Source organism: Pleurodeles waltl, chromosome 7 (assembly GCF_031143425.1).
Source record: "Pleurodeles waltl isolate 20211129_DDA chromosome 7, aPleWal1.hap1.20221129, whole genome shotgun sequence".
NCBI lineage: Eukaryota > Metazoa > Chordata > Amphibia > Caudata > Salamandridae > Pleurodeles > Pleurodeles waltl.
Genome location: NC_090446.1, coordinates 972,405,017 through 972,420,146, shown reverse-complemented (window position 1 = coordinate 972,420,146; position 15,130 = coordinate 972,405,017). Strand labels below are relative to the sequence as shown.

Below are 15,130 nucleotides of genomic sequence, written 5' to 3'. Positions count from 1 at the left end.
TAATCCATCGTTCATTTGCTCACCATGCCACCCCAGTTTGGACCCAGCCATATGCAAATGAGTCTTGACCCTGTTCCTCATTGACAGTGTCACACAAAGTTGCTCAAATGTCACATATGCCCTGAAAACACTGAACTTTCACACTCAAGCAAAGTCAACACTTGGCAGCTGTGTGTTGTGTTTCACCCTTTGCTGTTCTACTGGTTTATTAAACATGAGACCCCTCTGGCAGGATATTATTCTTCCCGGAGTGCGATAACGTTTGTGTTATATTGTGTATGAGACCAACGCCCGAGTCCTGCCCAGCCACATGTGGAGCGTCAAGGAAGTAAAAGGTGTCTTGCAAGCCAGTGAAAGGGAAAGACCGCCCTAATAGTGCTAGATGTAACCCGTGCCTCAGACCCTGGAAAAAAGGCCAGTGGCCAGCTGTGTCCCAAGCTTTCTAGCCTAACTAACAGAGGGACCAGGCTGCCGGGGAAGAGTATGATGTCACTGTAGCCAGCAACGCCGACCGCTCCTCTCTGAGGAAAAAATATAATTTAAGTGAAATGAGGGCACGGTGTCCTGGAACGAGGGTCCCCTGACATTTGTACCTCCTCCGCACATTAGCTGAAAAAACTCAGAAAAGAACAGAAAAGACAGGTGGTTCTCACGCTGCTATCAGATCATTCTAAAATAAGAGCGACGCGGGATTAACATGGATTGGTATGTGAAAGTGTGGCAAGCGCTTCTTATGCAACGCTGACTATGCAGAGTGAGCCCGCCACCTTTCTAATTACAGACTTTCACCCCATTTATGTAAATCAGGGTTTTATATATCCGACTTGATAAACGAGTCCGTTCTCAACTGCGCTGGACGAGACGGTTTTTCCACCACGTGGGACGGTTTCCAGCAGCGTCCTGGATCGAGCACTGTATTTCTGTTTGGCAGCGTAAGGCAAGAAAAATAAATATGTGAACCCTGGCAATAATCTATCCTTGAGCGCACCCACGGAACTCGAAGAATGTAAAACCGAGGCTGTAGGAAAATGGCATTCCTGCTTGGTTTAATATTTGGGCGGTCATTTCTCCCGCGTCACCTCAGTCACGGTTCCAGTTCTGAGGCAGGCCTCGGGAGCGTCGCGGGCGCAGGGCAGGATGGAGACTGTGCCGTGGTGGCACGGTAACAGGGGCCCTGGGGATGACAAGCGTGCGGCTGTGGGTGGGCGGTCGTGTGTTGGCATGGTCGTGAGGTAAGGGAGCTGAGAGTAAGACAGTGTTATCCAATGATGTGACTGCGTGTTGGGGGCGGTGCAATAATAGGGCAGAGGGTGTGGGTTGCTGCGTAATTACCGGGCTGTGCGGAGGAGTTCGAACCGTGACAAGATTTGTGTAGCGCAGTGCTTTAAATGGGCAGGTACTGTCCGGTACTGAGTACCTGCACTTCTTTAATTTGGAGGGGAGGGTGTCTGCACTCCTCAGCACTGTTGCAATACATTACATTGGATGAGTACCGGCTCTTCTAAGGAGCAATCAGGCACTCTAAATAGAGAGTACCTGGATTTTCACTTAAAGCACTTGTGAGGATTGTATGGTAGGGGTTGTACGATGAAAGTGAGCTGTGATGACAGGACGGTGGACGCTGTTCAGCTTATACCAGGCAAGGGGTTGCGGTTTATGGCAAGATGTTAGATACTAGGACCAGGGGGCCACATTTATCAATCTTTCACTCAAAGCAACATAGCAAGAAACTTTGCTGCGCTACGTCAAAGGGAAAGAACAGGAATGCGCCGTATTTAACATTATGTGGCACATTCCTGCCTTTCCTAGCACGGACGCCCTTTTGGCTGCCTAGCACCAAAGCAAGCACCATTAAGTCATGTTGCATGTGCATGCTTGTGGTCTGGTCCAAGATTCGATTGATTGTCTCTAGAGAATGGCTGACCCAAAGCCTCTTAGAATAAGGATGGAATACAATGTAATTGCAAAGAAAGGCAGAAGCACCATACACTTCAGACCTAAAAAAAATCAAGTATGTGGACTCATGCTAAACAAGTCCTTAAAACATATCCATGAAAACCTTACAGTAATTACAAGATCCAAATAATTGGCCGGTAGTACATGCCTCATATGCTAGGCTAAACTCGCAACTGCTGTTATGTGGATTTTTAGTCAAGCAGTGTTGAGTGAAGCAAGGTGTTTCCAATCCAAGCAAACTGCAACAAACCGCATATGTGAATCCATATTTACTGAATAATCGTGTCAGAGTCCCCATTGGATGTCACTTACCCACACCTCGGCCCAGGTTAACTAACGTTCATGCAGCTCTGCTTGAAAATTAGCAATGGTGCGATGAGTAAATCAAAACAATTGTGCAGCACCAGATTTAGCAAGGGTCGTGTATTAGAGATGTCAATAGCTGCATCCACACTAAAAAAGCTATTTCAGTGCAGTACTATGTAGTATATCAAGGCAACCCAGCAGGGTCTTCTTGCATGAGATTCGTACTACAATTTCACCCTCCAGTACACACTAGAATGTAAGGACAACCATCTAAGGATAAGCCACGCATACCGTGCAATTTTGCATCATACACAGAAATATCACGCTAAATTTCACTTGACCCTTGTTTGCACCTAGTTTTATTTAATGATAAGAATTCAGGCAAAGGAGGGTCTCACTCTTTTAGCAAATATGGCTTTGCGTAAAACCCGACTGGTGTTTGCACGGTTTGTATCCCATTTGTCTTTCTTTAGCATACATTTTAGGGGAAGCTTGCACACCGTGACATGAAATATCTTTGGCCCAGTGCTAGCCTCAACTTTTTCCAAAAAATAGTTTTTGCGCGCACAAGTTGTTTGCCACTGCCATTTGCACCACACGAGTGCCCATGCAAGATCTGGGCCCTATAGGTGAAGAGGTTCTTAGGAGATACTGTACTATAATATTTTCTCTCTTGAAACATTTAAATGTAGTACTTGGTGAAGCCTACCCTCAAACACACTCTGTAATTAATAACATTTTCATTTCGACTTGGGTGGGTATTAGTTCCATCACACTTCATCTTTTTGTGAACATTTAGGATCTAGAAAGGAGCAAATGCCCAAAGTGCTTATCCCAGTTCATGGAGTTGGCACCCTAGAATGAGGCTAAGATTGAAATCCCCTGTTCATCAAAAGCGACTTTCCTCCCACCATCTCGATGCTGTAAAGGCATCTGTTTAGGAGAGCTGGTGAGTCATTTCCAGACCACACCAGATCTTTAATTTTCAGCCCCTGAAATGTAATTTTCTATCCAGACATGGAAAGGAGTGAAAGAGGGATTTCTTGTGCATTTCACCAAACACCCTCAGTAAGGATTATGGCCAGAACTACTCCCTGGGGTCGCTGAGATTTAATCCCGAAGGTCATTGCATGCTCTGGCGAGCTAGCAACATCTTCCAGAATCTAGGGAGCGTGAACCACCATTTCTTCTGCTTGTCCTTGTCTGACTCGATGCAAGCTACCTGTTGCAGTTGGTGGGAGGGATTCTCATTTGAGCCCAGTAATGCCGCTGCATCACAAGACCGCCCCACATGACCGACCCAGCATTTTGAACATCTGCTCTGACAACCAATAATTTCCTCAGGCCATGCAGCTTCATCTATCAGGCTTAATCACTCAGCACTCCGCAATGGACTCTTGCGTGTGTCTCTAAATGGCCGGCGCACGCTCTAGTGAGCTGGTGACAGCTCCCACATCACCTCATTTCCTTTTCCATAACTTTTAATTAGCCTTCTATGACTTAATCATAATAATCATAGAATGACAACCTGATAGGTGCTGTTTTGTTGAATCTTGATTAACTACGGACAGTGGGGTGTCAATACCCAACTTTATACTATCTTGGTGTCTCATTTTATATCATGGTGGGCAAAGCAGCAGGGAAAGGGGACGAGCACTTCCTTTGCAAAAATGACCTGACCACCTTCATCCTTGCATGTATCACCAGTTCCACTGGATGCAAACATTGTCTTATGCCTTAGCGCCGTGACTGTCCCTCACATACTCCAACTACTTTGCTAGTTTGTACCGCCTAAGAGCAAAAATAAAGAAGTTGATTTTATAAACAATTTGAATGACCTACTAGGGGTCCTGCAATAAAAACCTTTTAGTCATTTCAAGATCTAAATAATTGGCCCAGTAGTACTCACCACACGTGCTAGGCTAAGATCACAACTGCCCTCATATAGGCTGAGTATTTGCTGAAGCTGTGCCACACAGTGGATTGTGGACAAGCAGTGCTGAGTAACTGGGTCTTTCAGTATTTAGTGCTATTAATTGAGGTCTTCTTGCTTATTGTTATTGGGACTTCACTTTATGGTTGGATGTGCACTCTAACCCACTTTCTTTCCACTGCTCTCTCTTACGTGTGGCTGATTAAAGCAAGTGTTTGATTCCACGCGGATGCAATTTAACAACAAAAAGGTATGCTATTGCAGTTGGCAAGATTATTCCTATGTCATGGTCAGAACTGACTATTGACTTCATGGTGCATTAACAATCTGGTCACCAGCTACACTTAGGCTATCCATCCTACAGAGGTCTCCCAAAACGAATATCCGAAAAAGCCTTTTACCCCCAGTAAGCGTTCACCCGGAGAGCCATCTGATGGCCTCAGTGGAATGAACCCCTCAGTGATGGTTATTCGCCCTAGGAGAACGGAAGTCTACATTGATAGCAACAAGATTCAAACCTACAACTTTGAGGTTGCCCTCAATGTACCACAGTAAGAACATTGGGCACTGACCTATTTTATTACTGTGTCTGCTAGCTAAATCTATTTGCAGTAAGATTGCCTCTTGTATCAAGATACCTGCTGTAGAGATATGTTTATACAGCAACTCTCAGGCACGCATTCAGAGGATTTTGGGCAATTTGATGTAATATAAAAATTCGGATAATCCCATTTACCACAGATAATCATAATATTACTGAATAATTAAAATTAAGTTGGGAATAACAAACACTGTGGCCCATATTTATACTTTTTGACGCTAAACTGCGCTAACGCAGTTTAGCGTCAAAAAGTTTTGCGCCGGCTAACGCCATTCTGAAGCGCCATGCGGGCGCCGTATTTATTGAATGGCGTTAGCCGGCGCAAGCAGACCGGCGCTGCCTGGTGTGCGCGAGAAAAACCACGTACACCAGGCAGCGCCGGCGTAGGGGGAAAATGGCGCATGGGCGTCTTAAAATGGGGCAAGTCAGGTTACGTCGAAAAAATCGTCGTAACCCGACTTGCGCCATTTATTTTCGACGCCCATCCCCCATCAACATGACTCCTATCATTGTAAAGATAGGAGTCATGCCCCCTTGCCCAATGGCCATGCCCAGGGGACTTCTGTCCCCTGGGCATGGTCATTGGGCATAGTGGCATGTAGGGGGGCACAAATCAGGCCCCCCATGCCAAAAAAAATTATTAAAAATAAATAATAAAATACTTACCTGAATGTCCCTGGGGTGGGTCCCTCCAGCCTTGGGTGTCCTCCTGGGGTGGGCAAGGGTGGCAGGGGGGGTCCCTGGGGGCAGGGGAGGGCACTCTGGGCTCATTTTGAGCCCACTTGTCCCTTAACGCCATGCCTGACCCAGGGGTTAAAAAGCGGCGCAAATGCGCCGTTTTTAGCCACGCCCACTCCCGGGGGTCTCTTTTGCCCGGGAGTATAAATACCACGTAAAGGCCTGGGAGTCATTTTTTAGACGGGAACGCCTCCCTTGCATATCATTAACGCAAGGAAGGGGTTCACGCTAAAAAATGACGCACATTCCGGGAACTTTGGCGCTATTCGCCTCTAACGCCATAGTATAAATATGGCGTTAGTTGGCGTTAGTTTAGCGTCGAATTTGCGTCGAAAAAAACGACGCAAATTCGGCGCAAACGGAGTATAAATACGGCCCTGTGTTTCCACATTGTTTGCATAGATTTGGTGCAAACCACGCAGCAGCTTTTTGCTTAAGCTAATGAGCATGGATCTCCCGTGCCCTGAAGAGGTATACCACTATTTGTATGCGTCAGCACCACTTCCTCTAAATATAAATATCCTGTTAAATCACCGAATGCTAATTTCCACACACTTGCCACGGTTGTTCACCACCTCTGGACGATTTCTAAATCAGGGCCCACAGTACAGTGCTGCCAATATAGCTCAGATGGCTCAATGCAATTGATACAGCTATTTGCCTGTAATCTTCTGGCTAGAAGGTTAAAAAATCACACAATATCGTACACTTCTGCAGAACTCTGTGTGACACGCAGGACACATGTTCGTGCCCAGTACGAGCATCACATGTTTGTGTTCAGCTCCATCATTTTTTGCACAGTTCCTCTTTTAGCCAGTTGCTCACAGGCACTATCTCCCTAAGAAGTTATCTGTGTTCTGTGCCGGCTGCAAATATGTCTGTAAGGAGCGAGCAATACGTTTAACTCAAATAGTTATTCCTTTGAGCGTGTTGAAAGGAATACCAGTGAGATGGATAGTAATTAATACCCAATTAGATTAGTAATTTGGTTTGTGTTGTGTGCTTTATAAATTGTCCTTTAACAATGTAATTATTCGTAAATGCCTGCATTAATAGTGCTAATTATATAACGTGCTTTGAATAGTCATGCTATTTCCCTTGCTTGTATTGAAGACAGGATGCAAAGTATAGGTAATTCCTGCTTCTAACCTTGTTGTTGTATCATCACACGCATTTTCCATAGCAATCCTCGATACTTTTTAACAGCTAAAAACCTTTCTTTTTAGCCTACGTTGCTAGCCTTTCCCTTTTGGGCAGAATTCTAGCGCTGGGACACTTCAATGAAGTAGCTATGCGCTCTACAGATCTGATGATGATTATTATCACGTTATAGATTAAGCAAAGCCAAAATCCTTTCACATCTGCACACCTCTTGGCCAACCAGCGAATATTGTGTACTTTTACCCCTTGCCATCTCGCCCATGTCACCCCGTCCTCATGGGAAAGGTGCACGTTTCCAACTAAGTTGACTCATTTCACCTAGTCCACCATCAACTCTTCACAAAAAAACATAACTGACTGCCCATCATGTGACGTAACTACAGAGTGAGTCGTAGGTCCTTGTTTCTTTTGTTTTAGTAATCACTGGACTATTTGTCACAATTACCTCCCAGGACTCTGTGCCCACTGCTAAGCGGTCTGCATGTGGGGCTTTCCCTGACCTTCTTATATACCCATGTACTGAGGTCCAGCAATATTCTGAGCTTTTCTAGTGTTGGACGTAGCCCCCTGACCTTGTGCTATATCTGTTTACTGACTCCCAACCTCTTGAACAATATTTAGACCGTGCCTTTCATTTGGGATCCATGTCAGAATTTATGACAACCAGAATGCCTCTCTTCCCAAATATGACTTGTCCCAGGAGCCACGGCTTTGTGGCATATTCCAACACTGAATTCCTGCCTCATTGCATATTTTCAGGGCTTAACTTGTATTCCGAATGCATGAAGGGTTTGGTGGCAATCCTTATGGTTCACTTCCTAGAATTCCTCGTTCGCTGCTTTGTTCCCACTCTTGCAGGCCGAGATGGGTGAAGTAATCCGACCACGTGTGCCTGGCAGGTGCTAATTAGTGAGCTTTTTGTAAAGCCTCTCTTTGTTACAATCTACAGTTGGTCATTGATGGAGTATTAATATTTGCTTGATCCTTGCAGATAATCTGGACTCCTATGCTATGTCATTACCTTGCTTTATGAAGCTGCACTGTGTAGCTGTACATCCTTGTTTCCAGAGCTAGTACAGGTCAGTAGCATTTCCCTGCATCCTGATCTAGGACCTTCACAGTGCAACCTTATTTCATGAACTTCCGCTGCTTTCAATAGTAAGTACTTACTGGGCTCTGCAGTGGCAGTATGATGCCGTTTTACCGGCCAATATTACCCCACCCTGGAACACCACATCTACGGAAAACATGCAAAATCAGGGAATAACTTTTGTAAAGAGTGAGTCATATTCAGCTGACTGCTTCTAAGCTGAAAATGTGCTGATAACACCTGAGCTGGCGGCTTTCTTCTCCTTGGCTTGCTCATATCTGCGAGGCACACCTTTCCAAAGGCTGATTACCAGTTGCAGCCATCTTGGAGTGTACAATCCATTGCCATCCTCACCACCTGACCACCATCTGGGTAAAACAACATACTTTTGGCACACTATGACTGCGGAATAACAAGGGAAAGTTACATTCAGTAAGCATGAGCTACGAATTCTTGCAGAGGTGGCCATCTGCTCTGAGGTCAGTGCCAAGGTGAGAGGCAAATGTGGAAGGCCATCACTCAAAAGGTACATGTTGTCTCTTCTCATCCTTGTACCACTGGAAACTGCAAGAGGAGGTCCCGGAACCATTTGAGAGAGTTTATGTAAAAACACTGGTGGGAAAGCCTTCCAACTGGCCGAGGACCACAGGTAAACTATACGGGCCCTAGGAGAGGAGGTAGGGCTACAGCATTATCAGCCTGCCCAGCATCGAGGCAATAGATAGGATGCAGGGGACGGAGGTGTTGAAGAGGGTGATTGAAGAGAGTGAGTCACCCAGGAGGGTGATTTAAATACATTCACATTCACTAGACATGCAATAGCGACCACGCAAGATACACTACCAGGAAAAATGCCAGTTTGTTAGATAATTAAGCGCTATTAAAAAAAAAAAAAAAAAAAAAAAAAGGATTTGACAGATTGGGGAATAGCATTAATTCACGTCATGTGAGAGATACAGCTCATTCAACACTAAGAAGCCAACGCTTAAGGTATGAGGAACGGCACTGTGTGCCTTTAATGTTGTGTCTCGATGGAATTGAGTTGACAGGGCAGGCAGGTCCCAGAGGTGGGAGTCAATGATAATACTGGGAAATTGATTTGAAGGTGGAGGCATTATCACACAACTTGGATGAATACGTTAACAGGTCTTCTTAGTTGTATGCTGTACGTGACTAGTTGTTAACCAGATGCACCCCTACTGTACACTATGATGACACAGCACAAGGGGAGAGTGAAGAGTCCGCTACACGCTGTGTACCTCCACCTGCAAACAAACACAGGGCCCGGATAACCTTCTCAGGCTCTTTTACCACCAACTCGTCAACCGCAACACCACAACCCTGTCAGTAGCTCTGGCAGCACTTGTGTTGCAGCACCTGCCTCCACTGTAACAAACTCACAGACACCGGCACAGTCCCCGTTACAACCGAGTCATGTATAACCAGGTCTACAGTTGTGCAGGTAGCCGCAGCGCTGCCTCCAACCACCAGTTTCCCATCCCACCTGCTGCTACTCTGATCAAAGCTGCGCTCAGTGGCACCGCCAGTACATCTGCTGCAGCTGTTCACAGGTGACAGCTTGCAGCACGCTTGGTGCAGCTGCTCTCATGTAACAACCTTCAGCACACCTGCTGTGGCTGCTCCCAGGTCACAGCCTGCAGCTCACTTGTAGATTACCTTCTGTGGATGCTCTCGGGTCCCAACCTGCAGCTCGTCTGCTACGGCTGCTCTCATGTCAGGTTGCAGCACACCTGCTGCGGCTGCTCCCAGGTCACAGACTGCAGCACAGCTTCTGTGGCTGCTCCCAGGTCACAACCTACATCACACCACCTGCAGCTGCTCCCAGGTCACAGCCTGCAGCACACCTGCTGTGGCTGCTCCCAGGTCACAACCTGTAACATGCCTGCTGCAACTGCTTCCATGTCACAACCTGCATCATACCTGCTGCATCAGCTGCAGATTCTCCCTTGTCACAACCTGTGGAACACCTGCTGTGGCTGCTGCCATGTCTTACCCTGCGCAACACAAAAGGATGATGGAAGGAGTGCTGAAACTTTTCAAGCACTCCACCCAGACACAGATCTGGGTTAAATCCTTTGTTCTTTTGCTCACCATGCCACCCCAGTTTGGATCCAGCCATATGCAAATCAGTCTTGACCCTGCTCCCCATGGGAACAGTCCAGCCTGAACTGTCAGGCCAGGTCCTCCCTTGACCGGGAACAGGCATCCTAGGACCAATTTCAGGGTATCACCCCTCGTCAGCCAAGCTAGCTTGAATCCAGTGGCACAGTGAGCAAAGGACCCACGTCTAAGAATACCCTAGCCACTTAGGTCTTAACCTGCAGCATGCTTGCTGCGGCTGCTCCCACATCACAGCCTGCAGCACACCTTTTGTTACTGCTCCAAGGTCACAATCTGCAGCACAAATGCTGCCCTGGCTCCCATGTTACAACCTGCAGCACACCTGTTGTGGTTGCTCCCAGATCACAACCTGCAGCACACCTGCTGCTCCCACGTCACAAGCTGCAGATCTCCTGCTGCGGCTGCTTTCAGGTCACAGCGTGCTGCGGCTGCTCCCAGGTCACAGCCGGCAGCAAATCTGCTGCGAATGCTCCCATGTCACAACCTGCATCACACCTAGTGCAGCTGCTGTGGCTGCTCCCACATCACAGTCTGCAACACACCTGTTGTTACTGCTCCCTGGTCACAGCCTGCAGCACACCTCTGTGGCTGCTGCCGGGTCACAACCTGCAGCACATCTGCTGTGGCCTGCTGCGGCTGCTCAAATGTCACGACCTGCAGCACACCTGCTGCAGCTACTCCCAGGTCACAACCTGTTGAACACAGCTGTGGCTGCTCTTAGGTCACAGCCTGCAACACATCTGCTGCAGCTGCTCCCAGGTCATAGCCTGCAGCACACCTGCTACAGCTGCTCCCAGGTCAAAGAGTGCAGCACACCTGCTGTGGCTGGTGCCATATCACAACCTGCAGCAGACATCATCGTGCACGAGGAGGGGTTGAAGGAAAAGGAGGTTGGGGAGGAGCAGATTTCCAGTCAAACGCAGTGGCAGACATTGAGGCATGGGGTTCCGATGGTAAGGAACAAGCACAGACAGCTCTGAGATGTGTAGCACAAACCAGCAGTGAAAGAACTGTGGCACAGACCTTGCTCCAGATTACCAAAATACTCTCCCTATGAAGACATTTCATGGCATACTCCAAGCCATCTCTGGGGAATCTATAGTGGCGGTGGTTACTGGAAAGCATGTTGAGTCACTAAGGGATAACTTTGCAAACTTTGTCAGGCTACAGCTACAGGAGTACAGGTCTGCTGTTACACACCAGATGCAGATGTGTTTTGACAACAGATTTACCCTATGACAATGTGACCCTGACTTGGCTGAGGAAAAGCCAAAAGGAGGACTATTTGCCATTTGACCCATGGTATTAGGCATCTCGCAAGCCATGTGCCACCATGTTGGCAGCTCTGGGGGTACACATCGGTGCCATAAGAGCCATGAAACAAAGTAACTTGTGATACCTCCCTCGCACATTTGCCAGAACGGGTGAACGGTAGCTCTAGCCCCCCTGGCCACCTCATCCCATCTCACTCATCCCAGCGGGCCTCACCCATCAGGCCTTGGAAAATGTACAACTCACTGTACCACCTCATAGTTCTGGGAAAAAAAAGTCTCCAGAGGCCTATTTATATGCATATGTTTATTAATAGGTAGGGCGGTAATTGCAGTATGCAAGACGGTGCAGTATCAGAAGATCAACATCAGAAAATCGTCTGACGTAATTATTATTTCCTGGATAACGTCTACACAAATATTTTCCTATTGTAGTTAGTAAAAAGTCTACACCTGGTGGGATGATATTCTTGTAAATTATATTTATGTTGTACTGTGTTTCTGTACACTGTTTCCTGACAGTCGTGCAGGAGTAGCAGGAGACAGGATATAGGAATAGTTTAGGTGTTAGTTGGGGAACGAATAGGGGTGAGGTGCTGCTACCAGGAGAGATGTATAATTCTGGGATTGAGTGGGAGGGAGGATAGGGCGGCAGATATGTCAGTAACAGATGTAGATTAGTGGTTATTTAGGGAGCAGGTGGAGTTATGACTGTGCGAGAAAGGATGAGTAAGTTCCCTTCAATAAACATTTTGTACATTTAAATATGGGTGGACCTCCAATTATTACCTAGTATTTAGGTGTGTGCTCAAGACATCTGTTGAATGTGAAGGTACTGATACCGATGCAGTTGGTGAATGTGCCTAGGTCTCTCCTTCATTGTTACTTGGCCTTTCATCAAGCATGTTATGTTATGTTGTATGTAGGTGTATATTAGGGATAAAGTACCCCGTGCCATACATTGTAAGGATACTGCAAGTCACTGAGGAGTTCCATAACAATATAGAGGAACAAGGCCAAAGGCTGAATTCATTTATAAGATTATGGAACTCCGAGGTAACTTGCAGTATATTGATCATGTGCGCCAGGGGGTAAATTATCCCATATAATTATGGTCACACCATCACCTTTCCCACAAACTACTTTAAATTTTGGTGCATAGCTCTTTCATATGAAAGAGTGAGCATGTTTGCAAACATGAAGAATAAAAATAAAAGTAGTGCAAAGTTAAATACATCAAAAACCTGTTAGATCCATGTTGCAAACAGTTCAATACAAGTTGTTTAAAAAAAAAAAAGCTGCAATAGTGTGGAATGTGTAGAAAAATGCAGAAAGATTCTAGCTTTCCTCTATCTAAGGAGTGCAAAAAATAAACATATTCTCTCTGCTTGTCATTGTAAGCTACTAAAATAGAGCAGAAGAAAGCAAACCAATGTTCAATTTGTTGCTTTAAACAATTGCTTTAATTATGCTCTGTGACATGACCTCCCTGTCACTTTGGCTGCTGGCTCTGGCAGTAGACATTGTGATGTCAGAACACAACTGTAATAACCTTATAATAGTCGATTTCTGTATAATCGGTGACTTGGTGCAGCACGAGTTGCCAAAATATAAAGAAATCAGTGACTGCCATTCACATTGGCTATACAGAACCCTATGTATTTAGTGCACTATCACCCAAAATGGTATCCTGGCACTGCACAGATGTATGAGGCTTGTCCCAGGGAGACTTACTTGAAGAGCCAGGTCTTCAGCTTCTTGTGGAATTCAAGAAGAGAGGAGGAGGCTCTAATTTGAGGTGGGAGGTTGTTCCGTGCTTTAGGAGCAATGTATGAGAAGGCTCGACCTTTGGATCTGTTTATGTGGATGCATGGAATGTGTGCTATTAAGAGTCCAGCCAAGTGGAGTATATATATATATATATATATATATATATATATATATATATATATCTCCAAGTGACGGTCACCTCTTGGTAGTTATAGTTAGGACCTAGTTTCTAAAGAAAAAGCATCTTTACTTGCCTATATCTTTGGCGTTGGATGATGAATCTTCACAACATTTTTCAAAAAATACAAAGCTCACTTCAGCTGCTGTCCGGAAACTTTCATGGTGATCTGTCAAGCGGGGGCTGGGAAATAGGGGGAGTCCCAAAATGTGTTTCCCCATGCATTTTTCCAGAGGGATTTTGAACAGGAATACAGTCCGAACCACTGGACAGAATTACACCAAATTTGGCAGAAAGGTAGCTCTTGGTTCAGAAAGCACCATTTTTGTTATTTGGTGTAAATCCATTCAGTATTTTTTGAGATGATAAAGAACATTAAAATTTGTATGTAGAGGAACGCAAAGGCTCCGCAAAACCTCCTGATCTCATGCTGAGATCTGATTGGCTGCCAACACTTCAACAAGGAAGTGTTAGCAGCCATCTTTGGACTCTGCTTCAGCCGAGATCCTGAAAAAAATGTTTTAAAAAAAGAAAAGGGGCCTGGGTAGGGACACCTTCACCTCTTAGTTCTGGTGGGCCCCCACCCAGGACAAAAAGGCAATTAAAAAGAAAATATTATGGGGTCACGAATCCGCACACTATCACGAAACTGCAGCAAAAAGTTTTAAAAAAACAAACGTGGTCTCCTGAGCTTGTTTTAATAAAGCCCCTGGGTGGGCCAGGTCCCAGGGGCATGTTAAAAATAAAGACGGGGGCCCACCCAGGCCCCCTCCTGCGCATATTTATGCCTTAGGGACTGCCACCTCCACAGGGCTTTGTTTCAATAGTATGTGGGGGTGCCGCGCGGCCCCCTGCAGCCCAGGGACTACCTCCTCCCCAGAATAAAATGAGTAAATTATGTAAGGGGGGTCCTCGGACTCCCTCAGGACCCCACCACCTCCCCAGGGGCAATATGTTAATATATGCGGGGGAACACTGCCCTCCCGCAGCCACCTCCCTGGGGCAAAAGAAAGCATGAATGCGGGGGTGTTGCGGCGCCCTTGCAACCCCAGGCACCACCACTTCCCCAAGGCAAACATGCAGGGGGCCGTGCCACCCCCCTCTGAAGCCCCAAGGACCACCACCTCCTCAGGGCTAACTTTCAATTAAATGTGGGGGGGCGCACACCCTCACAGCCCTGGGGACCGCCACTTCCTGGGGCAAACATTCAATTACTGTAGGGAGGCTACGTGGCCCCCCGCAGTCCCAGGGACCACCACCTCCCCGGGGCTAACTTTCAATCATTTGCAGGGGCATGCAGTGCCCCCGCAGTCCTTGGGACCACCATCTCCCCAGATTATTATTTAAATTAAGCGGGGTTGCGTGGCCTACAACAGCCCTAGGGACCACCACCTCTCCAGTGCTGAAATAAAAGGATGAAGGGGCGTTGCGGACCCTCAGCCCCAGGGACCACCACCTCCCCGGGGCACACTGAACTTTGGAGGGTACTCCCCCCCACCCCCCAAGGCCCTGCTCGTGCTATGTCCCACCCCAGGACATAGCTCTTTGATGTGACTTGGGGGAAGATTTGATGGCTCCCGCCAAGTCAGAGCAAACACTCCGGTTCCAGCAAGTAAGAGCTGTCAAACAGCTCTTGCTTGCAAGGAGCGGAGGTTTCCTCTGTTTCACTGTTCGCAGAGATACAGGCAGGGAAACAAAGCAACAAATTGCTCTCACAGACAAAGAGCTGCATCTTTAGCAGCTCCCTGTCTGTGACAGTAATGCCGGCTCCCGCATGAGGCAGAGGGCCAGCTGGGACCGCAGGGGACCCGAGGCTCCCTTCACGTTCGCATTGCACACTGGGTGCCCTGCGGTCCCTCAAGGACTGACGGCCAGGCCCAGGGGGATGGGGTCCCCGGGGCTGAAATCAGCATGGGGTGGGGGCTGCGCGGTCCCCCCCCCAAAAAAACATATTAAGACCAGAACCCAGGAGATGGGGCTGCAG

At 47.0% G+C, this 15,130-nt stretch overlaps 1 long non-coding RNA gene across 1 annotated transcript in view; it reads left to right on the top strand.

The window, feature by feature from the left end:
- Window positions 1-1,102: 1,102 nt before the first annotated feature.
- The window catches only part of LOC138247349 (uncharacterized), a 46,176-nt gene continuing 32,148 nt past the window's right edge, over window positions 1,103-15,130 (top strand). Inside the window, exon 1 of the long non-coding RNA XR_011194459.1 lies at window positions 1,103-1,232. This is a non-coding gene — a long non-coding RNA (uncharacterized lncRNA). The remainder of the gene's footprint in view (window positions 1,233-15,130) is intronic.